Source organism: Berghia stephanieae, chromosome 14 (assembly GCF_034508935.2).
Source record: "Berghia stephanieae isolate SIO BIC M18660-M18661 chromosome 14, UCSD_Bste_1.3, whole genome shotgun sequence".
Classification (NCBI taxonomy): domain Eukaryota; kingdom Metazoa; phylum Mollusca; class Gastropoda; order Nudibranchia; family Aeolidiidae; genus Berghia; species Berghia stephanieae.
In genome coordinates, this window is record NC_088373.1 from 23,129,600 (window position 1) to 23,142,489 (window position 12,890).

General features: G+C 40.6%; 1 protein-coding gene across 1 annotated transcript in view; it reads left to right on the top strand.

Annotated features, from left to right (window-relative positions):
* The first annotated feature begins 600 nt into the window (after window positions 1-600).
* Window positions 601-12,890, top strand: part of LOC144959489 (uncharacterized) — a 41,454-nt gene continuing 29,164 nt past the window's right edge. The window contains exon 1 of the mRNA XM_078892103.1: window positions 601-754. The gene's annotated coding sequence lies outside the window, so the exon portion shown is untranslated. The remainder of the gene's footprint in view (window positions 755-12,890) is intronic.

Below are 12,890 nucleotides of genomic sequence, written 5' to 3' on the forward strand. Positions count from 1 at the left end.
TGAAGTGAATACATTATTTCGAATGCAACGATTTGCGTAAAAACGCCAAACTGACAACTTTTTACAGTGTCCCAATTGGTTGTTTTTGAGAGTGTTAGTGTCGTGGATACATATTTTATATCTGTTTGACTCAACGAACTTTCAAACTGACTTTAAATTATAAAAGGAAATCAAGTTATCTGTTTATCTATATGTAGAAAAATACTTTTCTAATGTTCAAATCTTTCAGTAGAGTTGTACGTCGTATAATTTTTGTTATTGACTAAAATAATGACAATGTTCTCCACAATACTATATTTTTTAAAGAAAGGATAAAGTTTTCTTTTTCATCTTTGATTTTGGTTATTTGGATTGGCACACTTGACTTGACTGACTTAGATGCCTTTCGCGTCTCGACCGAAAGATCGGGTCGCCTTGGCTGTTTCCAGTATTTCCTGTGTGAGGTGTCTCCAATATTGCCGGTCCTCTGCTAGGGTTCTCAGATTTTCAAGGTCCCCTGCCGTTATGAGACTAATGCTTTGTCCAAGTGTTGTGAGGTTTTTGTTTAGGATCATTTTGGCACACTGATCCCTGTATATCGATTATCTGACATTACTTCCTGCGGTTTACTTTGCTTATTGCTTAGTTGTTGAATGTTGATTGGACTCTGAACGTCATATGTTGAAACGAATGAAATTGGCAATATTTGTCATATTTTTTACCAGTTTCAACTTTTTGATGCCATGAGAGGCGTGAATCTGAAGACTAGAGACAGGTATTAAAAGTTCTGTAGCCTTTGTGGAAGTATTTCATTTAAGGAACTGTGTCTTCCGTCCACCAAGCCCAAGCGGCCAAGCGGACCGAATACACGCCTGTGCCCCTGTGCCAGTAGTCTACACTACAGGCTACAGGTCTATTACTCAGTGTACTGTACATTTTTATATACACTGCTGTGTATTCAGTACACAAGAAGCGATTAAAAAGGCTAAACTGTTTGACCGAAAGGAGAAGCCGAGGCGGCTAGCTATTTTAGCACAGCGTAACTGTTACTATTACCGGCGGCACCTGGGTCCGTGGGTACTACCGCAACGCTGTGATTGTGATTATCCCCAGAGTCTGGGCCAGACACCTGTCTGGGGATAATGAAAATTCGTTATCCCCAGATGCCTGTCTGGAGATAACGAAATTTCGTTATCCCCAGACATATTTGAAACGGAGTGACTATTCTCACCCCCGGGATGAGAATAAAAAATCGATCGAGCTCTCACCCCTGGGATGAGAGTAGAGGTCCTCGCCACTTCTCGCTATTCTCACCCCTGTTAACCAACACGTAGGGAGGGTAGGTAGCAAGCCTAGCCGCACCCCTTCTCGCTATTCTCATCCCGTATTACTATTACCTAACCAACAGCCAGATATAAATTGAGACAGGGGAGAGAAAGAAAGAGAGAGAGAGAGTGGGGGGGGGGGGGGTAGACGAAATAGAATGTGGAGGAGAAAGAGAAGAAGAAAATACCAACAAATTAAAATAGAGAAAGAGGGGAGAGGGCGAGAGAGATATGAAATATTGAGTGGAATGGAAAGGAAATACAAACAATATAAAAGATGTAGAGAAATAAAGTTTGGGGTAGGTGGAGGGAGAGAGCGAGAAAATATAAACAAGTTAAAATACCTGAGACAGCTAAGTCAACACAAAATAATATTATGCCCATAAAAGGAAAAGTCCAATTCTTAGAAATTGGGCAAATCCAGTTCGCTTAAAGAGAGAGAGAGAGAGAATCCCGTAGACAGATTACCAACAATGATTCCCATATCTCAAGCCATCCAGTCTACATTTTAAATGCACGACATATAAGTTCACCCTCCTTACGTCCGGTACCACGAGAGATTGGATGATCAGGTGAGAGTGGCGAGGAAGGGGGGTTGCTAAGCTGACCCTACACAGGGATGAGAATAGCGAGAAGGGACGGTGGCTAGGCGAGGCTACCCTCCCTACCTGTTGGTTAATAGGGATGAGAATAGCAAGAAGGGACGGGGGCAAAGCTAGGCTACCCTCCCTGCCTGTTGGTTAATAGGGATGAGAATAGCGAGAAGGGATGGGCACCCTCCCTACCTGTTGGTTAATAGGGATGAGAATAGCGAGAAGGGACGGCGGCTAGGCTACCCTCCCTACCTGTTGGTTAACAGGGATGAGAATAGCGAGAAGGGACGGGGCACCCTCCCTACCTGTTGGTTAACAGGGATGAGAATAGCGAGAAGGGGTGGGGCTGCATGTTCACCCTCCTTACGTCCAGTGCCACTAAAAGTAGTAACGAGAGAGATGATGATGATCAGATGAGAGTAGTGAGGAAGGGGGGGGGGGGGGTGCTAAGCTGACCCTACACAGGGATGAGAATAGCGAGAAGGGACGGCGGCTAGGCTAGGCTACCCTCCCTACCTGTTGGTTAACAGGGATGAGAATAGCGAGAAGGGACGGGGGCTAGGCTAGGCTACCCTCCCTACCTGTTGGTTAACAGGGATGAGAATAGCGAGAGGATGGGGTGGGGGGGGGGGGGGTTGCTAAGCTGACCCTACACAGGGATGAGAATAGCGAGAAGGGGCGGGGCTACATGTTCACCTTCCTTACGTCCAGTGCCACTAAAAGTAGTAACGAGAGAGATGATGATGATCAGATGAGAGTAGTGAGGTAGGGGGGGGGGGGTGCTAAGCTGACCCTACACAGGGATGAGAATAGCGAGAAGGGGCGGGGCTACATGCTCACCCTCCTTACGTCCAGTGCCACTAAAAGTAGTAACGAGAGAGATGATGATGATCAGATGAGAGTAGTGAGGAAGGGGGGGGGGGGGGGGGAGGGGGTGCTAAGCTTACCCTACACAGGGATGAGAATAGCGAGAAGGGGCGGGGCTACATGTTCACCTTCCTTACGTCCAGTGCCACTAAAAGTAGTAACGAGAGAGATGATGATGATCAGATGAGAGTAGTGAGGTAGGGGGGGGGGGGTGCTAAGCTGACCCTACACAGGGATGAGAATAGCGAAAGGGACGGCGGCTAGGCAAGGCTACCCTCCCTACCTGTTGGTTAACAGGGATGAGAATAGCGAGAGGATGGGGGGGGGGGGGGGGATGTGCTATGCTGACCCTACACAGGGATGAGAATAGCGAGAAGGGGCGGGGCTACATGTTCACCTTCCTTACGTCCAGTGCCACTAAAAGTTGTTACGAGAGAGATGATGATGATCAGATGAGAGTAGTGAGGAAGGGGGGGGAGGGGTGCTAAGCTTACCCTACACAGGGATGAGAATAGCGAGAAGGGGCGGGGCTACATGTTCACCCTCCTTACGTCCAGTGCCACTAAAAGTAGTAACGAGAGAGATGATGATGATCAGATGAGAGTAGTGAGGAAGGGGGAGGGGGGGGGATGCTAAGCTGACCCTACACAGGGATGAGAATAGCTGTAATATAGTTATAAAATGAGTATACAATACAGGATGATTGGATTTAGTGCAGCTCTTTATTTTCAAGCTAGCTGGATACGAAACGAAAAATAATAAACGGAAAAAACAAGGGAGCTAAAAAGTTCTTATTATTATGTGAAGTGGTTCTTATCAAAGGGGTTGGTATGAACGTATTATTTACACTACTGTTACATCCCCCTTCTCAAATAGAACGTAAGCATATTTTAAAATCAAGACTGAGATAGATATATAAAACACGTTTTTAATCAAGACTGAGATAGATATATAAACACGTTATGCTCGTAGGGCCTGTCTAGAGCATAGAACTTAGAACATCAAATGTAATTTGGGGACCCTAGGTTAAGAACCTCAGATCAGCCAATCAGTGGGCAGGATGCCAAAAAGTAACAAAACATAACGTAAAGATTTAAAGTTCTCTCTCTCTCTATCCATCTATCTCTCTTTACACAAACACTCATAGACACACAAATCAATAAAGCACACTTATTTGTTTAGTCCCGATTAGCTTCCATGGTCATCCTCCACTACTTACCAATAACAGGTCATCACAAACACCTTGACTTCAATCTCTCTCTCTCTCTCTCTCTCTCTCTCTCTCTCTCTCTCTCTCTCTCTCTCTCTCTCTCTCTCTCTCTCTCTCTCTCTCTCTCTCTCTCTCTCTCTTCTCTCTCACTATCATACACCACACATGACACATATGCACGTTCACATAGAAATCAATAAAGTTCACTCAGTTCTTTAGCCTAATTAATTTTTCACTTTCATCGTTCTGTACTCATCACTAGATTTACTTTGAGCTTCTCTCTCTCTCTCTCTCTCTCTCTCTCTCTCTCTCTCTCTCTCTCTCTCTCTCTCTCTCTCTCTCTCTCTCTCTCTCTCTCTCTCTCTCTCTCTCTCTCTCTCTGCCTCCCTCACACACACATACAAATCAGTGAAGAGCACCCAGTTCTTTAGCCTAGATATGTTTTCATTTTTCATCTTCCTATACTTAACAGTGATACACACACACACACACACACACACATACACACATATGATTCTATTAAATGTTAAATTTCTGGCAATTTCCAACATGAAACATACGTTAACTTAATATTTACGATTAACAAATAAAACACAACACACATAACGATAACGTTCACTCAATACTTTAACCTAACCTTTCTGTACCTATCACAAGATTCAATTGGAGCAGTCTCTCTTTCTCTCTCTCTCTCTCTCTCTCTCTCTCTCTCTCTCTCTCTCTCTCTCTCTCTCTCTCTCTCTCTCTCTCTCTCTCTTTCTCTCTCTCTCTCTCTCTCTTTCTCATATTTTTCTCTTTCTCTTCCCCTGTTTGTCTATCTCTATCTCTCACACACACAAACACACACACACACACACAAACACACTCTATCTGTCCTTCTGTCAGACAAACTTAAATCTATAAAGTGGATCATATCCTTTTCACATCAGCCATCAATATCTCTTTTCATCTTCAAGTACACACCTTATCACCACCACCACCATCATCATCATCATCATCGTCATCATCATCATCATCACTGCCACTACTACTAAAACAACAACAACAACAACAACAACAACAACAACAACAACAACAACAACAACAACAACAACTACTACTACTACTACTACTACTACTACTACTACTACTACTATTACTACTACAACCACCACCATCGCCACACCATCATTTCATGAAGGACCACCACTACTACTACTACAACCACCTCCACCACATCATCATCACCACCATCAATACCACCACCACGACGACGACATCAAAACACTATCAACCATTAAAACAACAACCACTACCACATCCTTACCACCACTACGACAGCCTCCTCCAACACAACAATATCACCACCACCACTTCTGCAACCACCACAACTACATACATCATCATTATCATTACTGCCACCAGTACAACATCCACCATCATATCAATATTACCACCAACCCTACCATTAATTTTTATATTTTATACGTCATAATGAAATTGGTTTTGGAACTTTACTTGATTTGAAACAAGGGGTATTGGGATGATTATAGATCTCAATAGATTATATTTAGTTTGCAGAAATTCCTGTTTAAGCATTGAAATTATTCGGAATTGTTTCTGAAATTTACGTGAGCCAAATTTTAAGTTGGCGTCTCTGATCAACTTGAAACAATGGGAGGTGGGCATTAGTGAATCTGTGAATAAGGGAGATGTGGCGACTATCACTACTACTACAACCATCACCACATCATCCCTACCACAACTACTACAACCACCACCACATCATCATACCTACGACTACCATTACTACAACCACCATGTTATAATCACACTTTCAGTTTTTGAAATTCCTCCGAATGGTGTCAGAAATTGCTGCGAGACACATTTTGGATTGCATCACGATATATTTTAATGAAATTTAAATTTATAGGTTATTTTTGCATGGATGCTTCTTGATCTTAGCGCTGAAAAATTTCCTCCTTTTTAGTGACCGGTCATTTTCACCCCTGAATTTAGTGAAATTCAAATTTATAGGTTATGGTCGCATGGATGGGCCATGATCTTCATGATGAAAAATTTTCTCCTTTTTTGTGACCAGTCATTTCTCGTTGTTTTCTGTGTTGGTTCAACTGATCGAGCGGTAGAACAGTGGGTATTTTACTTATACCATCGATACTAAAACCTGTGTAGTTTGCTATGTTTACCAATCACTGCCATGGACTAAATTATGACAACTGTCCGAGGGGCATGGTTATCTAGTTGTCTATTACAGATGGATCCGACGCTCCACACACTCATGAAAACACACACACACACACACAGACACACACCATATGAGCAAATGTGAATCAACAAAATCAATAAATTCAGATTACTGTAGGTAAACAAGTAAATCAAATATAGTATTACTTATCACTGTGGGTCATGGTGGTGGTGGTGATGATGATAATGATGATGATGATGATTATGATGATGATGATGATGATGATGATGATGATGGTGATGATGATGATGACGATGATGATGATGATGATGATGATGATGATGGTGATGATGATGATGATGATGATGATGATGGTGATGATGATGATGATGATTATGGTGATGATGATGATGATGATGATGATGATGATGATGATGATGATGATGATAATGATGATGGTGATGATGATGATGATAACGATTACGATGATGCTGATGCCTATCCCTTGTGTCAATTATGTACTCGGTACATCATTTTATAGAAAAACAAAAAAAATTGAGCTTTTTATACAGGGCAATATCCAATAAACGTGTCAAAGCGCTTTACATGGGGTCCGTGTCCAACAGCAACAATTATTATATGACAAGACTCCTTTCAGGCGATATTACAATTTTTTTTTCGAAAGATTCAACGCTGTAAACGGCCAGGTACTCATTTTACACATGATTGCGTTGAGAGAATGTGAGTAAAGAGTCTTTTCCAAGGACTCAACTATGCGCGAGCGCGGCTCGAACTCAGGACCTTCCGATCCAATAGCTATGTTTCACCACAAGACCACATAGAGGCGCAAGTAACGAAAAGTGTATTTCCATTTAAACGCTCTATCTGATGCAACATAGGGTTTTGTTTTGTCATTCTCTTCCTCTCTCTCTCTCTCTTTCTCCCCCACCTTCCCTCTCTCTACTTCCCTCCCCCCTCTCTCTCTCTCCTTCTCTATCTCTCTCTCTCTCTCTCCCACCTTCCCTCTCCCCCCTCTCTCTCTCATTCTCCCCCTCTCTCCCTCCTCCTCTCACTCTTTCTTTTTTCTCTGTCTCCCCCTCTCTGACTCTCTCTTTTTCTCTCTGTTTCTCCCTCTCTCTCTCTCTCCCTCTCCCTCTCTCCCTCTCTCCCTCATTATCTCTCTCTCCCTTTCCCTCCTTCTCTATCTCCTTCTCTCTCTCTCACTCTCTCCCTCTCTCCTTGTTACCATAAAACAAACACTTCAAAAAACAAATACACAAACTTGAAACGAAACAGCTGTCGAAAGCAACTCAATTAATTACACTGCAGTCCCTTTAAAACTACGTTAAAATCAACTCTCGTTTAAAATAAACTCTGAGGCTATTCCCGATTTTTCTGCTCCATATCATTCGTAATTCAAAACGTTTAAGATAAACTCCGTCCCTGAGCTAGTCCAGATAAGATAAACTAATCAATCTGGATCTCTACGACAAAGGCTAAGATAGACAGGGAGTCTCTCAACCCCCTCCACCCTCTCCCAAATCTCCATCATTTAGTGTCCTCATTGCGCAATCACGAAACAACACCGGCTGTCATATTAGTCGAGTGTGTAGTGGGTGAAAGATTCACTGAACCTTACGAGTATGTCACCATAATATGACGCAAACACTCACAGGCGCACGTGAGCACGTTAGTTTCTACTTTTGCTATAGCACTAGCACACTAGAGAAAATGGGTATTGAGGCCATAGCTAAGCAATCATTGTAGAGTATAGGCAAAGGCATTTGTCCATTATCATTGCCACTCCTTCCCCATGGTCCAGGGCTGAGAATCTTCCGCCTAAAGTGTAATTTCACTTTCAACTTTTGAAATTCCTCCAAGTGGTGTTAGAAATTATTGCGAGACGCATTTTGGGTTGCATCTCAGTAGACTTTAATGAAATTCAAATTTTTACGTTATCGTCGCATAGATGGGTCTTGAACTATTCACTGAAAAATGTCCTCCATTTTCGTGACCCGTCATTCTCACTCCTGAACCATCATGACATCATGACCATCCCCACTACAAAAGCAACTATCACATTATCATCAGTAACACCATCTCCACAACCACATCATCACTGTCATCATTATAATCAGTACCACCTCTAGTGCAAGCACCACTATCACATCATCTTCCTGGTGGGATCTTTACTTGCATAGATCAGAATTGCTTTCTGTCTTTGTCTTGGCTTGATCCTTTTCCTGGCCGGCCAGATTCATTGGCAGGGAGGGAAGCAATGAAATGTATAGTCATGGTTTTTGGGAGATGATGTGTTTGTCCTCGTAAATCATCTCTCTTTTGTGTGACGTTAGATTTGTTGTTCTAAATTTTGTATTACGCTCTTAAGGATTCTGTGCTTGTGTCTTGGTGAAACTTTTATTTGACTTTAAACTAACTACATTGATAGTTTGATCTTGGTGTCCGTTTCTCACAAACGGACTCCAAGATCAAACTATCAATGTAGTTAGTTTGAAGTCACCTATTTAAACCAGTCTCACCTTTTCTCCGTTACTTTTGATCTTACTTAAATCTATATTTTTTTACAGCCCCAATTTTACCTTTTAAGTGGTGCTGAAATGACCTACAAGTAAAAGTAAAGCAAGCGCCGTAAAACCCTTCGAACTAATAGCTAAAAACTCTCTCACTCTCTATCCATCTATCTTTCTTTACACAAACACTCATAGACACACAAATCAATAAAGCACACTTATTTGTTTAGTCCCGATTAGTTTTCATGTTCATCCTCCACTACTTACCAATAACAGGTCATCACAAACACCTTGACTTCAATCTCTCTCTCCCTCCCTCTCTCTCTCTCTCTCTCTCTCTCTCTCTCTCTCTCTCTCTCTCTCTCTCTCTCTCTCTCTCTCTCTCTCTCTCTAACTGTCATACACACACATGACACATATGCACATTCACATAGAAATCAATAAAGTTCACTCAGATCTTTAGCCTCATTAATTTTTCACTACCATCGTTCTGTACTCATCACTAGATTTACTTTGAGCTCTCTCTCTCTCTCTCTCTCTCTCTCTCTCTCTCTCTCTCTCTCTCTCTCTCTCTCTCTCTCTCTCTCTCTCTCTCTCTCTCTCTCTCTCTCTCTCTCTCTCTCTCCCCCTCACACACACACATACACACACAAATCAGTAAAGAGCACCCAGTTCTTTAGCCTCAATATGTTTTCATTTTTCATCTTCCTATAATTAACAGTGATACACACACACACACACACACACACACACACACACACACACACACACATATGATTCAATTAAATGTTAATTTCCTGGCAATTGCCAACATGAAACATTCGTTAACTTAATCATACTACCACTACTACTACAACCATCACCACATCATCCCTACCACAACTACTACAACCACCACCACATCATCATACCTACGACTACCATTACTACAACCACCATGTTATAATCACACTTTCAGTTTTTGAAATTCCTCCGAGTGGTGTCAGAAATTGCTGCGAGATACATTGTGGATTGCATCACAATATATTTTAATTAAATTTAAATTTATAGGTTATTTTTACATGGATGCTTCTTGATCTTAGCGCTGAAAAATGTCCTCTTTTTTAGTGACCAGTCATTCTCACCCCTGATTTTAGTGAAATTCAAATTTATAGGTTATGGTCGCATGGATGGGTCATGATCTTCATGATGAAAAATTTGCTCCTTTTTTGTGACCAGTCATTCTCAGCCCTGATTAATCTCAAAAACAATGTTACCTGCTCAAAATAATGGACACAAGGGGTAGATAAATAGTAGGTTTACCGCTGCCACCATGTAATATAGTTATAAAATGAGTATACAATACAGGATGATCGGATTTAGTGCAGCTCTTTATTTTCAAGCTAGCTGGATACGAAACGAAAAATAATAAACGGAAAAAACAAGGGAGCTAAAAAGTTCTTATTATTATGTGAAGTGGTTCTTATCAAAAGGGTTGGTATGAACGTATTATTTACACTACTGTTACAATAGCGAAAGGGATGGCGGCTAGGCTAGGCTACCCTCCCTACATGTTGGTTAAATCGTGAAATCACTATACGCAGTACTAGATACTGCTGAAGCACTTTGTTGAAAATTATGAATTTTTGACAAGGCATTACCAAAAAAAAAAGAAAGACATTATTATAGTTTTAAGTTATAGATAGGAGCTCGAAACTCCAAGCTCACCCCACCGGTACTACGTGTACTACCACAAACTCGGGGACCCAAATAATTTTGGGGGTTTGGGAGGGGGGGATACTTTTTTTTTTTTTAAAGTCTAGTAGTAGGGGGTTTGGGAGGGGTGAGACTTTAAAAAAAAAAAGTTCCCCCCCCCCTCCCAAAACCCCAAAATTATTTGGGTCCTCGAGTTTGCGGTAGTACCCGTAGTACTGGTGGGGTGAGCTAGGAGATCGAGCTCCTATCTATAACTTATGTCTATAATATTTTCTCCCCTCCCAAACCCCCTACTACTAGACTTTTTTTTTTTTTTCCCCTCCCAAACTCCCAAAATTATTTGGGTCCCAGAGTTTGCGGTAGTGGCTGTCATTATCCCCAGACACCTGTAGTAACAACTGATTTAATGTTGGTTAATTTTATGTTTTTATATCTAGATATTTTATTAACTTTCCTTATTTCTATGTGAATTTGGAAACAATCCATCTTCTGGAATGCGGATAGGCTGTCATTCGTTATCCCCAGAGACACCTTTTTTTTTTAACTCTCTCTCTCTCTCTCTCTCTCTCTCTCTCTCTCTCTCTCTCTCTCTCTCTCTCTCTCTCTCTCTCTCTCTCTCTTCTCTCTCTCTCTCTCTTCTCTCTCTTTCCCTTTCTAGTTTCTAGAAAATTGTCATATTCGTCCCCACTCCGATCTCAAAAAGTGTCTAAAAAGAATAAATAATTAAAAAGCAAACAAACAGAAATATTCAGAGAGCGACCAAAAATGGTCAGATAGAGGAGAAAAAAACAAACAATAATTGAAAAAAAAAAAATAAAAACAATTTTAAGAAATTCATGCTCAGAAACGGAACAAAAGGTCAAACAAAAAGGAGAAAAGAATAAACTCGCACAAAAAAAAAAAAAGAAAAGAAAAGAAGACGGAATTTTTTATATTTTTTTTTAAAAAGAAGAAGGCGGAATTTAAAAAAAAAAAAAAAAAAGTAGCGGAACCAGGAGTCGAACCCACAACGTCGATTCTGGTAAACCTTCCAGGGCAGACGACTTCACCATTCGGCCATGACACCCACTTCGAAGTTGACGCATATTGTGTATATGTAGTAACAACTGATTTAATGTTGGTTAATTTTATGTTTTTATAGATATTTTATTAACTTTCCTTATTTCCATGTGCATTTGGAAACATTCCATATTCTGGAATATGGATAATTGTTTAAAATAGCGGAGTTTCAAATATGTGTCTGGGAATGAGGAATTTTCGTTATCCCCAGACAGGTGTCTGAGGAAAACCAATTTTCCTTATTCCCAGACAGGTGTCTGGGAATAATCACAGCGACACAACACTGTTGAATGAGAATGTGTTAGTTTGAGAAGGAAAGAAAAGGTGGGATGATTGAAATTGAAACATATTGTGTGACTTAGAATTGAGATTTTCAACTTTTCCTTCAAGTCTGAAACTTGACAAGATCGTGTTTTGTTTTGTTTTTGTTACCCCAATCCAATCCATGAAAATTTCCCTGTCTCCACCTCTCCGACTTGATCATTCGTTCAGGTCTTGAAATCTATCAGCTTATCTGTCAGATTACTTTAAAGAATAGTCTATAGTTCCGTCCCCGTTTATTGTATTATTTACAGTTAAATATATTTTATAAAGTTCCAGAAATAATCTTTCACTCTCTCTCCAGCCTACAGCCACCACCACATCATCATTACTACTATTACTACTACTACTATTACTACTACTACTACTACTACTACTACTACTACTACTACTACTACTACTACTACTACTACTACTACTACTACTACTACTACCACAGCAACCTCCACATCGTTATCAAAACTATAGCAACCACCACCACCTTTACATCATCATCCTCATCATCACTACCACTGCCACTACTACAACCACAGCCATCACATCATCATCATCACTACCACTACAGCTACCACATTGTTATCAAAACTACAGCAACTGCCACCACCATTACATCATCATCATTATCCTTATATAGTCATCATCACTACCACTACTAAGTCATCAACACCACGACTAAACAACAACAGACTCATCGTCATTGTCAACAAAGCGCAAAATAATAATAATAATAATTTTAAAACATTAATTTAAAAAATAAATAATAACAGTAATAGTAATAATTAAAAGAAAAATAAATACTTTAGTTGATTTATATTTTGCGCCCTCTAATAGACCTGTAAATTCTCAGTCAATTAACTGAAATCAGTCAATTCGTCAAATTCAAATATTTTAAAAAGGAAAGAAATAAAGAATTCATGAATCATAGTCGAATGACCTTAAAGTAATTGGGAATGTTCCACAGCATTACGCATAGCTAATGGGTCGTTTATATTAACGATAGATATATTGCCAAGGCTAAGCGACACTTTTTAGAATTGCCGTGTCTAAACACATCCCAGTGTATTTTCACACAGCCTTCGTGAAATTATTTTTTCACTTTCCAAACCTGTCGTGTTCCCAATGGTA